Source organism: Bos indicus, chromosome 25 (assembly GCF_029378745.1).
Source record: "Bos indicus isolate NIAB-ARS_2022 breed Sahiwal x Tharparkar chromosome 25, NIAB-ARS_B.indTharparkar_mat_pri_1.0, whole genome shotgun sequence".
In the NCBI taxonomy this organism is placed as follows: Eukaryota; Metazoa; Chordata; class Mammalia; order Artiodactyla; family Bovidae; genus Bos; species Bos indicus.
In genome coordinates this window covers 38,698,144-38,716,749 of record NC_091784.1, presented here as the reverse complement: position 1 = coordinate 38,716,749, position 18,606 = coordinate 38,698,144, and the positions used below count along the sequence as shown (strand labels likewise).

General features: G+C 52.7%; 1 long non-coding RNA gene across 1 annotated transcript; it reads right to left on the bottom strand.

Annotated features, from left to right (window-relative positions):
- Nucleotides 1-1,399: 1,399 nt before the first annotated feature.
- LOC139179626 (uncharacterized) lies at nt 1,400-8,939 on the bottom strand. The gene is made up of 4 exons (XR_011563949.1): nt 8,760-8,939; nt 8,313-8,396; nt 3,668-3,947; nt 1,400-1,665 (listed from the first exon to the last, which is right to left on the bottom strand). It is a non-coding gene; the product is annotated as an uncharacterized lncRNA (long non-coding RNA).
- Between the last annotated feature and the right edge of the window lie 9,667 nt (nt 8,940-18,606).

Here is an 18,606-nt window from a genome sequence, read left to right as displayed (position 1 = left end):
ATATGACTCTCTCTCTTGTTTAACCAATCACAATCCCAGCTAATATGACGCTCTCTCTTGTTTTAACCAATCACAAGTCCAGCTTCTCCCCATCCGTCTCACAGTCTAGATAAGAATTATTGAGATGCCCAATCAGAGCATCACCCTGACTCCCTGACGGCGTCCAGTCCAGGGTGAAGCCTTGCTTCCCCGGACCCCCACCCAGATCACACACCAGAAGCCCAAGTCCTGTGGCGTGATGGGTCCTGACTGAGATGCCCCATGTTCCCAGGCTGTGTTCAGCCTTGCTGCGTGGAACCAGGAACCAGGCCAACCCGGTTCAACCACAGCTGCGCTCCTGGTGGTCTCTGGCTGAAGGGCAGGGGGTGCTCTGTGGGTGTGGGCCCAGCGCCCTGAGCTGGGTGTGATGCTGTGCTGCTGCTCTATTGAAATTCTTAATCGGTTTTGAACGGGGGGCTCTGTACGTTCATTTTTCACTGGGCCCTGAAAATTCTGTAGCTGGTTCTGCTGAGGAGTACTCACAGTGGCTGATGCCAGGGTCGCTCAGGTGGAGAGTGAAAAGTGGGTGGGTTCAGGACTTCCTTGGCCAAAAAAGAAAAAGTGGAAAAATTTAAGGAAGAGGGAGAGAAACCTTGAGTTTGGGGCTGTGTACACTGTGCCCTTTATCAAAAGGGAAGACGTTGGGTGGTGAGGTCCAGCAGGTTTGGGAGTGGGACCGGGGGGCCAAGAGTCTCCATTTGGTGAAAATATACTTCTTATCGGGCCTCCCTGGTGGCTCAGCTGGTAAGGAATCTGCCTGCAAGGTGGGAGACCTGGGTTCGATCTCTGGTTGGGAAGAGCCCTTGGAGAAGGGAAAGGCTACCCCCTCCAGTATTCTGGCCTGGAGAAGTCCATGGACTGTATAGTCCATGGGATCGCCAAGAGTCGGACACGACTGAGCGACTTTCACTTTCACACTTCTTACCACACATTGGGAAACAGACATGCCTCAGGACAGCAAAGCCCATGCACCACAACCACTGAGCCTGTGCTCTAGAACTCGTGAGCCACGACTACTGCAGCCCGCGCCCTACAGCCTGTGCTCTGCAGCAAGAGGAGCCACCGCCGCGAGCAGCCCGAGCCCCGCAACTAGAGAGCAGCCCCCATTCGCTGCAACTAGAGAAAAGCCCTCACACAGCAACCCGGCACAGCCAAAGACAAATAAATAAAAAAAAATATAGAAATGGCAATTTGGGGGGAAAAGGAAAGATAACATTTGAAAAAAAAAAATGGTGACTCAATACTGCTGTTTTGCAAGCTATTACCATGGAGGACGGGGGCAGGGGAGAAAGTACTGAGTATAGGGGACTTAGGGATCTTTCTGTAACATTTCTTAACTGTACAAGAATCTACAACTATCTCAAAATTAAAACTTTAATTAAAAATCGGTGACCCAGAAAATCAGGAGGAGGATGGAACGCCAGGCAGCTCCGGGCAGGTGCTGCTCATTCGTATTCGTCGGCTCTCGAATCTGCAAGGAGCTGGGGTGCGGCTGAAGGCGGGGTCCGTGGGGTCAGTGGCAACGGCTGTGGATCCTGAGTGTCCCTCTTGCTGTTCTCGAGGTGGGGCTCGTGGGGTGGGGAAGATCTCATCTCTCCGAAGCCCTGCCAAGCACCGGGCATGGACCTGATGGAGGAAAGTTCCATGAAGAAAGTGACTGGCACTCAGTCCCTTTAACTGGTTCAGGTCCCTGCAGCAGGGGGTCAGACACGGGGAGTCTGGGGACCATGACAGGGAGCAGAGGCCAGAATGACTTCAGTCGGTCCCCACTTTTATGCCCCCATTACCAGGCTCGGGCTGCCTGAGGTGGGGGTGGGGAGCACCTCATCTTGATATTTGCAGATTTATTCACGGAATTCCCCACACATCTGGATGAGAATATATGACTTGCCCCCGGAGGAAATAGTTAAATAAATTGCTAAGCCACAAAATGTTCCTGTAAAATTTGCTTCCATATTTTATTAGACGCAGATGAGCATGAATTATTGTGAAGCCAACAGGAGGGTTTGCAAATTCAGTTCTTGCTTTTCCATAAACAGCTCTTCCGTGTCTAGATAGTTATGGCAAGGTTTTAATGAATGTTGGCTTGTGATGGAACTGCTGAATAACTCATTCATTTATCCATTCATCCATCCATCCACCCACACAACATTTATTAGGCATCCACTGTATGCCAAGTGTGTGTTAGGTGCTCAGTCATGTCTGACTCTTTGAGACCCCATGGAAGGTAGCCCCCCAGGCTCCTCTGTCCATGGAATTCTCCAAGAATACTGGAGTGGGTTGCCATTCCCTTCTGCAGAGGATCTTCTCAACCCAGGGATTGAACCTGGGTCTCCTGCATTGCAGGCAGATTCTTTACCTTCTGAGCCACCCAGCTAATACCAGCTAAATTGCAGCTCAGGTATCGTTCTTGTTGACCTGCCTTCACCATCGGATGTACAAGGCTGTTGTGAGATGAGCCAGTTTGGGGCTTTACTGTCGTGGGAGGGACACCCTTTTGGGGGAGTGGGCTTTCTTTCATGTATCTCAGGAGGCCACTGGCCACAGAGAAGAGGGAACATTTCCTCATACCTGATTGTGGTTGGATATGCTACCTAACATTAAATTATTCTTTCTTAAGATCTTCTCATTTGTGTCAAGGTGTGAAATTTCTTGGGGAAAAAGTGGACACAGTTGAACAAGACTAGCTTTCAAGTTGAATGGGTCTTATTGGTTTCTCACACTCTGTGGGGTTCTGTCAAATTGATCCTGGCAGGGCAGGCCACGAGGTCTGCTTTCCACTCAGACTGCCCAGCATGAGGCTCTGAGAAGCTGGGGATAAGAGAAGAAGCAACATTTGTTCCTCCTCCCTCGTTTGGCAGTTGAGCAACAAGGATGGCTTGTAAGATCCAGGAAACCAGAGAGACTGGGGACCCTTTCACCACGCTCCCTCTGCCCCCTAAAGACAGGAGTAGGGTTTATGTCTGCTGCCTTGGCCTGAGCTGTGGATGGGAACATGGTCACCAATGACAGGGGGCTGGGCTCACCCCACTGGGACCCTGGCCTTGGAGGGCTCTGTGGCTCTGCAAGCTGACACTCTGTGGGGGGAGCGTGGAGTCTGCTTTGAGACAGACTTCTTAAAGAGAAAGCAAGAGGTAGAGGACTTCCCTGGTGGTGAGCGGTCAGGAATCCACCTGCCAATGCAGGGGACACAGGACCAACCCGTGGTCCGGAAAGATCCCACGTGCCTCGGGGCAGCTGAGCCCGTGCCTCAAGTCCTGCAGCCCACGTGCCCTCGAACCTCTGCTCTGCAACCAAGGAGCCACTGCAGTGAGAAGCCTGTACCCAGCAACCAAGGGGAGCCCCCGCTCGCCGCAGCTAGAGGAAAGTCCAAGAGCAGCAACAAGGACCCAGCACAGCCAAAAGTAAGTTAATAAATAAATTAATTTAAAAAGGCCAGAGGGGGAAGGGTGCCCAGTGGTGTCCCCTCTGCTGCGCGGGTGATGTCTGGGGTTCTCACGCAGCCTGCGTGGTGCCTGAGCAAAGGAGTCCCTCCTGCCCCCAGTTTGTGGGCAGAGAGATGGCCCCGCAAGTCCAGGAACACATCCAAGATCACCCAGTGCGTCCTGGAGGCCAGACTGAAACTTACCATCCTTCCTCCGTACCGCGGCTTCCCAGACAGGGGCTCTGTGTGTCGACCTTTTCCCAAGGCAGACGTGGCTGGAAAACCAAGGACTGGGGGTGTCAGTGAGGAGGTCCCTGGGCAGGGCGGGGTGCCCTTCACTGCACCTGTCCGCAGGTGAGGTCAGTTGAGAGTGACCTGGGAACGTCCAGAAGCATCACCTTCCATCCAAAGACTACGGTTCATGATCAGGCCTGGCAGACACACGTGCTCTCCTCTCCATTCCAAGTAGTGGGCGACTGGGTTGCTGAGACATTCAGGAAACAGAGTTGGTTAGAAATAGGAATTCAGACGAATTGCTCCTGAAATCCAGAGGGCCCGGGGAGGTGGTGCGGGAGGAGGGATGCCTGGTTCTTAGGACTCAAGAGCTCAGCAGCAGCCCTTTTGGTTCAAGCTTGGAAATTCATACTGAAAAGGGCTGGCTCCCTCCTCCCTCCGTCTTTTGTTCTGTTCAGTCCTTGGTGGACCGGATGAGGCCACCTGCGCTGGGGAGGACCATCGGCTGGACTGAATCCAAGTGCTAATCTCATCCAGGAACACCCAGGAGGAGTGTTTAATCTGGGGATCTCCTCAGCCAGTCAAGTGGACACATTAAATAACCACCACCGCTTTCTTCCTTTCATTCATGAAATTAGAGGCATGGTCTTTGGTAGCTCAGTTGATTTCCTGGGGGAGAGGAGGAAACACAGAGTTCCTGGGGCCTGGGTTAGGGCGGAATTCTTGGAGGAAGACGTGGAAAGAGGAGCTTCCCTGGTGGCTCGATGGTAAAAAAAAAAATCTGCCTCCGATGCAGGAGACCCAGGTTCCATCCCTGGGTCTTGGGTCGGGAAGATCCCCTGGAGGAGGAAATGGCAACCCGCTCCAGTATTCTTGCCTGGAAAATCCCATGGACAAAGGAACCCGGCGGGCTACAGTCCAGGGGGTTGCAAAGAGACGGACACAACTGAGCGACTAAGACTTTCAACACTTTCAGAGGAGCCAGGAGAGCTCTTGGGGAGGAGAGGTTGAAGTAGAAACACAGGAAAGGGTAAATGAAGATGCACTGGTGTGTGACATTCTTTGAGGGTCACAAGCAAAGGTCAGAATATCTTTTGATAGTTTGTTTCTTGGAATGTGCTGCCAGGTGGGATGATGGGATTAATCTACATACTTTTTTTTTAAGTTTTAAAAAGTGTTTTTTTTTTTTTTTTGCTGTGGACCATTTTTAAAAAATCTTTGTCGAATTTGTCACAACATTGCTTTTTTTTATGTTTCGCTATTCTGGCGGACACGACTGAGCGACTGATCTGATCTGATCTGATTCTGGCTGAGAGGCATGCGGGATTTTAGCTCCCCAACCAGCCATAGAACCTGTAGCCCCTGCACTGGAAGGCAGAGTCTTACCCACTGCACGGCCAGGGAAATCCTTAATTTGGATGCATTTGGAGAGTGGCCATCAGAATTTGAGAACTCAGGTGTTGTGTTTAATTGTACCTCCTATTAAAATAATCACTCAAGATCTGAACTCTGGGTAATAAAGGATGTGACTGGTTCCTGGGAGGGAGCTTGGAAATCTTGGGAACTTCCTGAATGATAGGAGTGTCTGTTATTTCTCAGGGACTCCTAAGGTCACACCTAGGTTTACGATGGGGGTGGCCACGCCACAGAGACCAACCCTATGACTAGCAGGCTGGGTCCTTGAGCCAGGTGATGTCAGCATGTTTCGATCTGAATGTTTGTGTTTCCCTCAAATTCACATGTTGAAATTCTAACCTCTAACCTGATGGTATTAGGAGATGGGCCCTTTGGGAGGTGATCAGGTCAGGAGGGTGGAGGTCTCGTGAATGGGACTGCGTACTTATGAAAGAGGCCCCAGGGAGCGTCCTAGGCTCCCTGGCCACATGAGGACACCGTGAAAAGATGGCCATCTGTGAACCAGGAAGTGAGCTTTCAGCAGACACTGAATCACCTGGTGACATGATCCCACACTTTCCAGTCTCCAGAACTATGAGAAGTAAATGCTTGTTGTTTCTAAGCCCCCCAGTGTAGGTGTTATAGACTGTTGTTACAGCCAGCCAGTCTACAATGAAATGCAGACTTACAGTTTATATATATAGTCTGTACTTTGTTCCAGTAGCAAGAATGGAGCCAGGCACAGCCCGCACTTTGGGGATGGGTGGGGGAGGAGGGTTGGAGAGTGAGTTCAATCACGTGGCCAGTGACTCAACTCATCATACTTACAATGAAACCCCGATAAAAGCTCTGGCCCCTGACCTTGGTGGAGCTTCCTAATTGAGTCCACGGGTATGCAGGAGGCTGACACATTCAGATTTTATGGCGAGAGGGCGCAGAAGACCCTCCCAGAACCTCGCCCTGGGGCCTCTTCATTTGGCTGGTCCTGCCCTGCACCCTTTATAATAAAACTGTAACCAGAAGGATGGGCTTCCCTGGTGCTAAAAGAATCTGCCTGCCAATGCAGATTTGATCCCTGGGTTAGGAAGATCCCCTGGAGAAGGAAATGGCAGCCCACTCCAGGACTCTTGCCTGGGAAATCCCATGGACAGAAGAGCCTGGAGGGCTACTGTTCATGGGGTCGCTTAGCAACTAAACAACAAAAACCGGAAGGACAGCCTTACCAGCAAACTGTTGAGACCGACGGGGGTCGGGAAAACCTTCCAGATTTGTGGCCAATTGGTCAGAATTGTGGGTGGGCTGGAGACCGCCAAAGTGTGGCTGGTGTCTGAAGTGGGGGCAGTCTTGCTGGGGACCGTGCCCGTGAACCTGTGAAATCTCCTCTAACTCCAGGTGGTTAGAGTCAGAACTGTGCTGCGTTAACTGCAGAGACACGAGAACGCCACACCTCACTGCGTCTCTCTCAACAAGAAGAATCTCTCACGAGCTGAGTTTGTGTCAGGCATGGCGGTGGGGTCCACACATGCCACCTAACTGTTGAATGTCATGTTACTAAAGGGATTCGTGAAGCTTAGAATATTGCTAGTGTCAAAGGGGCGACACTGTGAAAAACACACTGAGATCGGAATTACTATTTTTAGGTGGGTGCACAGATTTGGAGGACCAGATTTTCATATAAATTCATTAAAACAAGGAAGTCTAAATGCTTCGTGAAGTGAAGGGCTGCAGAGTAATTTTCAGCCTTGCTTTAAGAGGTATTCAGTTGGTGAAGACTTGGAAAGGATGCTGGCGGCTGACAACCTTGCCCTATCCTTAGGTCTCCTGGGATGTGCCAGCTTGCTGACTGCTAGGCTGGGGTACACTGTTGGCTGGCACTTGGGGCACAGTCTACCAAGAGCAGGAGGATGGGCTTAGGGATATCCTGGTCCTCACGGGGCCCGGGAAGAGAACAGGTGGGTGAGGGCCTGCGTGATCCCACGTTAAGGTGTTCCTGGACTGGAAGCGAGGCCCCGCCTGTCTGTAGGGTGGACAGTCCCTCTTGTAAGGACACTCTCACTGGACCGGCGCCTCCTGTGATTCAGCTGATCTCAACTCTAACCTTAATAAGCGAAGTGAAAGTCGCTCAGTCGTGTCCAACTCTTTGTGACCCCATGGATTTTACAGTCCATGGAATTCTCCAGGCCAGAATACTGGAGTGGGCAGCCCTTCCCTTCTCCAGGGGATCTTCCCAACCCAGGGACTGAACTCAGGTCTCCCGCCTTGCAGGCAGATTCTTTACCAGCTGAGCCACCAGGGAAGCCCAACCTTAATAATGACATCTGCTTCCAAATGAGGTCACCTTCTGAGGTACTCGGTGGAGATGAACTTTGTGGGGACACCAGCTGACCCATTACATCCTCTAAATGTCTATCAATCGGTAGACAGATCAAGGGAATCAGAAGAGGCCCACTGTCTGTGTTATCACAGCAGAGCTGGGCTGGGAGTGAGGTTATCTCAATGGGAAGACAGAACATTTATAAACTCCTGAGACTGTCCCCAAGCACAGGAGGTCCAAGGCCGCTGCCCCCTCTACTCTGAAGAATCTGCTGGACATCCTTCTCTCTTTCTGTTGTCCTCAGCTCTTCAGGAAGAAGCTGAACCCTTTATTTACAGTCTAAAGAGATGACCTGAGCAAGGACTAATGGGTTAAGCCCAGGGACAAGATGACAGTTCTCTTCTGCCTTCTCAGTCCCAACAAAGGCTCTAAGAAGAGACCAGGATGCTGTGGGCTGGAGCCGAGGGCTGGACGGGGCCCAGGCAGGCTCGCCCCTCCGTCGTCCGTCCCACCCTAAAACCAGCTAGAGCCCCCAGCAGAGAGCAGTGCTGCAGCCGCTAAGCAAGGTTAGGGTTTTGCATTTCAAAGGGCAAATGGTTTCTGTCTCCAGGCAACTTGTAATTCTTTTGTTCAAAGAATAAAAGCACAGTTGGAGACCAGAGAGGGGTATCAGGACTCTAAGAGTTCCATCAGAGGGGGTTCCCAGCTCTCTGCCTGACTTCCTCTACCGACCCCGCTACTGACTCCCGCTGGGCCTGTGGGGGGAGTCTGGTCTTCACCAACACACGGGCAGAGCCAGAGCAGAACTCAGGTCTGCCCTGCCCTGACCCTGGATATCGGCTCCCTCTCGGTGCCTCACTTGCCTCACTCCCCTTGCAGGGGCGGGGGTGGGGCGGGGGTTCTTACCTTTGTTCTCTGCCTCTCTGGTCCGGCCTGCAGGTGGCCCCTCTTTGCCGGCTGTCTGTCTGTGTCTGGGAGGCAGGCTGGTGGCTGTCAACAAGAAGCATCGGGATTCAGCCAGGCCATGGCCCACCTGGCGAGTGGGGCAGGTTTTTCCACCCCCCACCCCCCCACCCCCGCTCTCCTAGCTTTGCAGGACTATTCCCTGGGGGACAGTGTGGGTGACCCTGGAGACAGGAGGGAGAGGAGCTCAGGATTGCAGATATTGAACCAGGGCCAATCTGAGGAGAAGTCAGAGGGTTTGAGGGGTCGTGGACAATCTCCCAGGGAGTCCCCACGGCCAGCCCAGGGCACAAGAGGGTCAGGGTGGGGGCGAGGGTGGAGGGCCCAGTCCAGCTTTGAAGAGCATCTGCCTCAAGAAGGATTAAATAATGAAACACTGCAGCCTCTTACAGAACCACTGTCCGAAGGGTGCTTGTGAATTCTCTTTGATTTCTCCTTTGCACCCACGGAGTGTTCCTGCCTTCTGGGGACCTGAGACTCCAGACTGGCCTAGAGTTTGATTCTTGGTCCAGCAGGCTGCTCCAGAGGCAGAAAACATCCAGACTTCCTGGGCCCCCAGTGCACCCCAGCCAGTCGGGATTGCTGGAGTTGCCGCTGGGATGCCCCGTGCCCCCCTCCAACCCCGCCCCCCAGGCACGTGAGCCATTCTCTAGGGGGTGTCACAGACAACCCCAGTGAGGAAAAGAGAAACCTCCTGTGTATTTTTTTTTTTTTTAACAAAGAGTGAACTTGTTAGTTACTCAGGTGACAAGAGAGTAGAGAAGCTAAAAGGTAAAATCAGGCAACTCAGGGATTAACAACTCAGGAAGCTGCAAGCAGCCCGGGACTGGAGAGGCTGAGGGAGGAAGTGGCTTTACTGGAGCCCGGATCTGGAGCCTTTGGGTGGAAGGTGGAGTCGTGGCAAGGGCCAGGAGGAGGGGACTGTGCAGCCGGAGCCAGAGAGGTGGAGGAAAAGGAGGTGTGCGAAGGGGCGGGAACAGACCCTGGCTTCTTTCATCCTGCATCCCAGTTTTTAAAAATTGGGGTAAAATACACATAACATAGAATCTACCATCTTGACCATCTTTGGGGGTACAGTTCAGAGGCATTAAGCACGTCTACATTGTGGTGCAACCGTCACCCCATCCATCTCCTGGCCGTTTTCTTCTTGCACAACCAAACTGTCCTCGTTAAACAGCGTCAGTGTCTCAGCCCTCCACAACCCCCTTTACTTTAGATACTTCATATAAGTGTGATCATATTTACACTGCTGCTTGCAATGCTCGTCCCTCCTCGCCCACTGGGCAGACTTATACTCTTGGCAGCTCAAGCTCAAACTCCAACTCGTCTAACCTGACCACCAGGAAGAACAAACCCCAAACCGTGAACTGTTGGTTCCATCTGTCTAAACAGCACAGAACAGAGGTGGGACGGGCCTGGGGGTGTATTTTCCTTCCCAGGATGCTGTCCCTCGACCTCTGATGACCCCAAGTTTCCTCTAGGGGTCCTCCCCAACCCCGTTTCTCGTGGATTGGGTAGTGATGACAGCCCTCACCTCCAAGCTTATAATACAGTCCATCTTCCTGGTCACAGTGACTAGCCCTGAGACTTCAACTGAGCCCTTGGACAAGAGGGACCATCTTCCACTTGGCTGGCAAGGCCATGAAGGTACCGTGTGGGCCAGGCCTGCCTGAGAATGAAGCCAACAGAGAGGAAAGCACAGTCATGGGCTGCAACAGCAGTGAGCTTTGACGACATGGTTTCTATACCTGGATACAGCTATGCCTGAAGCCTTCTTTCACCTGTAAGCCTCCTCTTTTTGCAAGACAGCTTGGCTTGGGATTTCAGCCACTTATCACTGGAAGCCACGTACCACATGATTAATGTATGTGCCTTGGGCCCAAGTCCTGGCCTTATATGCCTTCTTGATTCAGAGCTCCTCGGCTACAGCTCTGTACATCTGGTCCCCAGGACAAGCGGTCTCTCTGAATACCCTGTAGTATGTGGTTTGCACAGAGAAAAGCAGATCAGAAATCAGTGGTACCACCTGGGGAGTGGTTTTCAGTCAGGAGGGCACACTTTTCCCAATTCCAGGTTGGGTGATTTGCCCAGGGCCCCAGGGGGCTGGGTGGTGGAGCTAGGACCACCCAGGTTGTTGGGTCTCTTGGCTGCTTTGCCCAGTCTGGGTCTCTGGTGAAGGCTGTAGGCAAAGGCTCTCCTGGTTAGGCCAGGATGAGAGACCCCATTCCTGTTCCCAAAACAACCACAGAGCCGGAGGAGCATTGCTTGGTGAGAGATGGGAACGCTGAGGCTCTTAGGCCTTGGGGGCCCCGCCCTTGGTGAGACAGGCCTGCCTCTCCCCCGCTCCCACCCCCCCACCCGCCGCCGCAGTCACCCAGGAGGGCCACTGAAGGACAAAGCCGGAAAGAGGCCCCAGCGCCTCGTCAGCTGGCATCACTCTCCGCCCTCCCCGGGCACTTTACACATTCAGAACCTATTTTAGAAGCAGCAGCTCATCCGATTCTCTTTAATGCACTTCCAGGCAGCACAGATGTGCATCAGGGAAAGAACGTTCCTGGAACCAAAGCGCTTCTGTGGGCTCATGATCTGCTCCCTGGGCGCCCACTCCCAGGCCAAGCGCCCCCCATGAATCACGCATGAGAGCTGGTGGCTGCCGTGCATTCGGGAGGCAGAGGGTCAGGGCTCCAGCTGTGGGGGGGTGGGTGCAGGCCTGAAAGCGGGAAGCGCTGGAGGCCGGGGGCGGGGGGAGGTGAAGCGTCCAGAGCCCTGCCCCCGGGTCACGTGGGACCGGCCCCTGGCTCCCGCCCCTCCCGCCGCGGTCGTCCGCGTGCGACAGACTTTAGTGAACGGAGGACTTGGCGCCTGAACAGTCCCAGATGGACTGGCTGGCGGGGAGGAAACCGACGGATGACAAAACAAAGCGGCGGGGAGGGGGCGGACGCGCCACAGGTGAGGAGAGGACGAGCGGCCAGGCTAATGAGAGATTCAGAGCCACGCGGCAACTCCCGGATCAAAACCGGCGCAGGGGGCTCGTTAAAACACACAGAGACATAAATTACGCCCTGCGAGCACCTGTCCTGAAAAGCGTGTTAGCCAGACAGGCAGATGATGGAGGGAAGATGTCTGATGTTTCTGTCGGTTGCAAAAATACATGTTTTTGATTCGGAGGGGGAGGCACCAAAGTCCATGATTTAACTTTTAAGGGAATTTTCAAAGTTTCTTTTTTCTACTAACCAAAGCTGAAAAATGTGTCCCTGGAAAGGAACATGAAAACATGTTGCTGAGAGATTTAGTCTCTCCCTTCCATGAAGTGAAGGAAGTAGGAGGCTAGACCAGCCAAGTGGGTGTTCCCACCTGCTGTGGGTGCCCTGGGGGAGGGCCTGGGGTGGGAGCAGGGCTCGGATCCAGCGTCCTTTACTCACTGCAGGCACCTAGGCTGCAAGACCCGGGCTCTTTCTCTGACTCATCACAACCCACTTGCTGGAAGGCATGGAGCTACCTGTCTCCGGGCACCCCTGCCCCCGCCCCCAGATTCCCCCCCACCGCCCCCGCAGGCCCCTGTAGATGAGGACTCAAGAGAAACCAGCAGGAGTGGACCTAAGGTCTGGGAGGCCTGAAGCTCAGACCACTGAGGGAGTCTCAGGAAGGATAAGCACACCACATATGTAGGTATGAAAGTAAATGTTGATTTAGAGTGAGAAAGGAAATCACACAAGGAACCTCACACAAGGAACCGGGGCCCTGGGAATCCTGGTCTCTTCCTGCAGTGTCTTTAGCAATTTAAGAGACATGCTTGCTGGTTCCAAGCTGACTCCTCTCCCCACCCAGGATACTCTGTTACTCCCAGCATCTTCTAGCTCTCCCAGGGGCCCAAGCAAAGGAGGGGTCTTGACATTTGGGGCTTCATCTGCCCCTGGAAATGAGGCTGCCTAGAAAAGTCACCTCTCTGCCTTGGCTGGGATATGCCTGCGGTGGGATCCAAGGTCTGTAAGGAAACGAGGGGCAGGAGGGTTTGGAAAGACCTAGAACTGTGCTCTGGGATTTGGGAGCGGTTGCCCAGAGGCGGCCAAGTTTGCGGGTTTGCAATTTCAGTTGATGGAAATCTGACCAATTGAATCCCACCCTGTTCAGAGAAAGATCACGTAACAAGCAGGGGCTGGTGAGCTGAGGCCTGGAGGAGACAGCAGTGGGCAGAGCTGTCTGGCTGGGGCCAGGAAGGGGGCGTCTTGGCTCCGGCATCCGGTTGTCTGCCAAGGCTGACCCCTGGCCTGGGAGATGGATCCTCCAGTGGCCTAGACCCAGAGTTTCCCCTAACCCCCAGGCTTACCTCACTCTCCGTGTTCTGGGCTAATCCAGGGAATCTGTGACATCACAGTCAGACTCCCGGAGGTCTGCCTGCTGGACAGGAGAGTGCAGGATGTGGAATAAGGTCTGTCCATCCAGAGTGTCCGGCTGATGGTAGCCTGGCTCTCATGCCCGAGAGAGAGAGAGGGCATCGATCTGTCAACCCACACAGCCCACAGCTGTATTTCTCAAAGCAATTCACTAAATTGACATTGTGGCTTTTATCTATCACTTTCTTTGAACTTGGTTCATGCCAGCTCACCCCCAAGAGAGATGGGGCCATTTCACAGTGCTCACAGAATCACGTCTGGTGCAGAGCCATAAATATCACTCGAAGGAATGGAAATTAGACTTTGAGCCTGCTAGAGAAGGCTGTGCACCCAGACAGGAATGAATTCCCAAAGAAAATGGCCACCTTGAGAGGGACAGACTTGGGGAGCAGCTGGCTGGGCCTGGGTTCTCTCTCTGATTTGTCATAGTGAAGTGTGGGTTTTTTTCTTTTTTTAAAAAATCACATTTATTTATTCATTTTGTTTTTGATTGTGCTGGGCCTATGTTGCTTCCTGCGGGCTTTCTCTAATTGCAGTGAGCGGGGACTGCTCTTGGTTGTGGCACGTGGGCTCCTCAGTGCGGTGGTCTCTCTCGCTGCAGAGCACCGGCTTTAGGCGCAGGGTCTTTGGTAGTGGCAGCAGGTGGGCTCAGCGGTCGTGGTGCACAGGCTCAGCTGCTGCACGGCAAGTGGAATCTTCCCAGACCCGGGATCGAACCTGGGTCTCCTGCATTGGCAGGTGGGTTCTTGTCTGCTATACCCTTTTTAAAAAATTTTATTGGAGTGTATGCTAGTAGATTTATTATAATGCTGTGTTAGTTTCAGGCGTGCAGCAAAGTGAACCACTTATACACACATCCACTCTTTTTTAGATTCTTTTCCCATATAGGCCTTGAGAGTTTTAAGTAGAGACCCCTGTGCTATACAGCAGGTTCTTACTAGCTATCTGTTTTATAGATGGTAGTGTGTATGAGTCATGGGCGAAAGTGGAAACTGCCTCAGAAACGTGGGCACCCCTCAGTTACCGGCTGACCTGTGTACCTCCCCCCATTCATTTGTGGGAGTCCCCGCCCCAGCACCTCAGACTGAGGCTCTGTTTGGAGACAGCGCCTTTCAAGAGGCGGTCATGTTACAGTGAGGTTGACAGCCACCTCGGAATGCTGCTTCCGGGGTCCCGGAGCTGAGGGCTCTGTGCGTGCCCCGCAGGAGGCTCACCCAGCGCACCCCAGGGCTGGCCTCCCTGCCCGCCTTCCAGAGCCGTCTGTGCTTTCCGCTGGCACCATGCCCGCTTAGGGAGACCCTGGTCTTCTCGGCCCTGTCTGTCCTGGCTGTGCCACCTCACGCCACACCCAGAGGAACCCATACCTGTGTGTATGGAGAGGACACAGAGGATTTCGAATTCTCTACCGACGTGACGTCAGCCACCCCCGGTTTGGGGGAAGAAGCCGCTGGGGCCACATTGATTACAATCCCATTTACACTTTGTGAGTGGAGGTCATGCAGATGTCAGGGTTGTTTACTCCAAGGAGCCCACGACCAGAGTGCCAGCCTGGCCCAGGCCAGCCCCTGCACGGGAAGCCACGAGTCTGTCTCTGGGTACACTTCAAATGAAGCAAACTCTCCGCTGGTTCTGACACCACTTTGCCGCCCGCTGCTTCTGAGCAGGTTCTGAGCTACTGCCCAGACGTCTCATTCTAGAAGATTGCGTGTTTGTGGAAAGCTAGCGGAACAGGATGTAACCGCCAGGGAGAAAGAGCAGGGAGTTGTACACCAATGAGGGGAGGGTCATTTCTTCACTGTGTCCCGTTTCGTGTGAGCTCAATAAATGTACACGTGAGCTGAAAAAATATTAAGATGAAGTCATATGGGTGCGTCCTAACCGAATAGGACTCATGTCCTATTAAGAAGAGGAGATTAGGACACAGACACACAGAGAGGAAAGACCACGCGTAGGCACAGGGGGGTGATGGCTGTCTACAAGCGGACGAGAGAGGCCTCGGAAGAAACCGACCCTGCTCACACCTTGATCTTGGACTTCCAGCCTCTGGGACCTGGGAGAAAATAATGTCTGTTATTGAAGCTGCCCAGTCTGTGGTCTTTGCTAAGTCAGCCAGAGCAAAGCGACGCATCTTTCACCCCCTGCTGGCCCCCGTGGAGTCCTGTTGACGAGGATGCCTGAATTCTGGAGCTGCTCCCTTCTCTCCACCCCTTGCCTGCAAACTCCATCTCTTACCCACATGGCCAAGACAGCCTCTTCCACTCTGCAGCCAGAAGGGGATGTCCTTTCTTTTATTTTTTGGCTGCAGCACGTGGCATGTGGGCTCTTATTTCCCTGACCGGGATCAAAGCTGTGTCCCCTGGAGTGGAGGTGCAGAGTACTAACCACTGGGCTGCCAGGGAAGCCCCCAGGGTGGTTTTCTAAACTGACCACCTTCCTTCCCAGCTTGAAGACCCCCATGCCCCCCCACTGACCAAAGATAAGCCCCAAACTCTTGAACATGGAACTCTGAGCCCCCTTCCTCCTCTCTGGCCTCATCTGCCCCCATTCCTGCTTCCTCCTTTGCTGCAAATTGTCTGCTCTCCCCCCACGCCCTGCACTTTCGGGTCTCTGTAACAAAGTACCACAGATGGGGAGTGGGGGGAGGGTTTAAAAAATATACATTTATTGCCTCCCAGATCTGGAGGCCAAAGACCAAGATCAAGGTGTGCGCAGGGTTGGTTCCTTCCCAGCACAGTGAGGATCTGCTCCAGGCCTCTCTCCTGGGCTTGTGGATGGCCGTCTTCTCTTGGTGCCTGCACGTGGCATCTCTTGGAATGACTGCCCCTTGCTCCTCATTGTCCCCATATGAGGACACAGGTCATAATGACCTCATCTTAACTAATTACATATGCAAGGACCCTGTTTCCACCTATGGGCACATTCTGAGGTGCTGGGGGTCAGGACTGCAACATACAACATTTTGGGAACACAGTTAAACCCTTTCCCCTTGGATATGCTGTTGTCTCCATCCGACATGTTCTTTTTTCTGGAAGCTCAGTCATCCTAGAAGATCTAGTCCCAGCTGGACCCTGTCCCACCCCTGTGCCCTCTGCATCCTCCCTTTACCCCTGACCTGTGCATCCAGGCTCTGCCCCCCTGGGTCCCGCCCCACCCCTGCCCCCCTGGACCATGCCCCGGGCCCACCTCTTTTGCACCCTCTACCAGGCTGGCCCAGACTGTGGGAGTGTGGAGTTGCAGCACCTCACCCCGCTTCCTTCGCTCCCCCCAAACCTCAGGTACCTCGGATCCCCCTCCACCTTATCCTTTAATTCTGCTCATCTTCCTTCTCCCTCTGCCGTTGTTTGTTTCCAGAATTAATGAGACTGAAATAACTTTTCAGAACTTTGGGGGGTTCGGGGGCGTCTCTTCAGGAAGCAGGAGATGCCTGGGGGAAGCCAGGCGCTCCTGAGTTGGTGGAGGCTTTCTTCAGCGTTCTGGGGCCCAGGCGGCTCCCCGGAGGAGTGCTTCTGTGTGATGCAGTCTGCAGACGCCTCCTGCTGATGTCAAGCCCCCCCGCTGGGGGCAGGAGGAATGTTAATGACAGCCGCTCCCCTCTGGGTAATCTGCCAACCGTGTTCCCACCACAGGCTGATTGCATCCTTATTAAAAAACGAAAGGCAAAAAAAAAAAAAAAAAAGAATCACGCTGGCATTGTCGCTATCCCCTTTTTAAAGACTGGGAAACTGAGGTCCGCCTCTTTGGAACCAGGAGATGTAAAGGGAAAGCAGGGAGGTGGCCTTGGGCTTGAACAGAGAACTGGGGTCCTGGACTGAGACCTCAATAAGGGAGGGCACACAGAGGGAAGGGGGCAGAGACCAGCACAGCTGTCTCTGTGCTTGTTAGCCTCCAGGCCAAGTCCGGCACCCAGACCGCGCCCAGGAACAACTGCTGGCCTGTGCAGGGGCCCACCAGACCCCCACGAGGGGAGAGGAGCTCCGTTCCACCCCAGACCCTGGTCCTGTAACTGACCAAAAAAGGAGCTCCCACATTCTCCAGGTCTCCTTTATTTGAAAAGCCGTTTCTAGTAACACCATCAAAGCGGCCAGCTGACCAGACCCAGGGAGCGGCTGTCTCAAGGAAACAGTAAACCAGATGAAAGATGACTTCCTCGTATTCGGTTGACATGCTTTATGTGCGATGCCTCTTATGACAACAGAAGGTGTATAAAAAGGCTCTGTTACAGTTTCCTGGAAATAATAAAATAACTTGGAGGGACTGGTAAGCCAAGGAACCTGCAGATGAATGAATAGCCATAAAAGAGAACTTCCCTCGTATTTCATGAGGTTGCAGCTTGGCTGTCTGGCAGGTGAGGAAGGAAAAGGGGGATTATTTCGAGAACGGTTTATGATGCATCCAGAAGTGTCCAGCTCATTGTAGGATCAGCGTTCAGACTGCAATGAAGGGCACGAGCATTACAGTTTTCTCTCTTTAAATATCCTTTTGGGAGACAGCAGTTTTAGGAGAGTATCTGGGGCTTCCCTGATGACTCAGTGGGTAAAGAATCCTCCTGCAATGCAGGAGACAATGGAGGCATGGATTTTATCCCTGGGTTGTAAAGATACCCTGGAAGAGAAAATGGCAACCCACTCTGGTATTCTTGCTTGGGAAATCCCAGAGTTGGACATAACTGAACGACTGAGCACACACATAAAATCTAATGAATACCGGTTACCCTCTATGGGGTGGGTATCCATGTTCAGACTCGATAGCGTGCTGTGCCACCTTGTGGGGAGCGATCATTACCTCCGTGTTACAAATGGGGAAACTGAGGCTCTGACAGGTGCAGGGACTGCCCAAGGCCTCAGAATAAACAAGAAACAGGACTGGGAATCATCCTAAGGCTTGGCTAACTTCCAAGTCCCCGTCCTGTGGTCACATCGTCATCAGTTCAGTTCAGTCGCTCAGTTGTGTCTGACTCTTTTCGACCCCATCGACTGCAGCACGCCAGGCCTCCCTGTCCATCACCAAGTCCTGGAGCTTGTTCTAACTCATGTCCATTGAGTCGGTGATGCCATCCAACCATCTCATCCTCTGTTACCCCCTTCTCCTTCTGCCTTCAATCTTTCCCAGCATCAGGGTCTTTTCCACTGAGTCAGTTCTTCACATCAGGTGGCCAAAGTATTGGAGTTTCAGCTTCAGCATCAGTCCTTCCAATGAATATTTAGGACTGATCTCCTTTAGGATGGACTGGTTGGATCTCCTTGCAGTCCAAGGGACTCTCAAGAGTCTTCTCCAACACCAGAGTTCAAAAGCATCAATTCTTTGGCACTCAGCTTTCTTTATAGTCCAGTTCACATCCATACATGACTACTTAAGGAGTTCATGATCTGAGCTGCAGTCAGCTCCCAGTGTTGCTGACTATATAGAGCTTCTCCATCTTTGGCTGCAAAGAATATAATCAATCTGATTTTGGTATTGACCATTGGTGATGTTCATGTGTAGAGTCTTCTCTCATGTTGTTGGAAGAGGGTGTTAGCTATGACCGGTGTGTTCTCTTGGCAAAACTCTATTAGCCTTTGCCCTGCTTCATTCTGTACCCCAAGGCCTAATTTGCCTGTTACTCCAGGTATCTCTTGACTTCCTACTTTTGCATTCCAGTCCCCTATGACGAAAAGGACATCTTTTTTGGGTGTTAGTTCTAGAAGGTCTTGTAGGTCTTCATAGAACTGTTCAACTTCAGCTTCTTCAGTGTTACTGGTCAGGGCATAGACTTGGATTACCGTGATATTGAATGGTTTGCCTTGGAAACGAACTTGGTCATTTTTGAGATTGTATCCAAGTACTGCATTTCAGAGTCTTTTGTT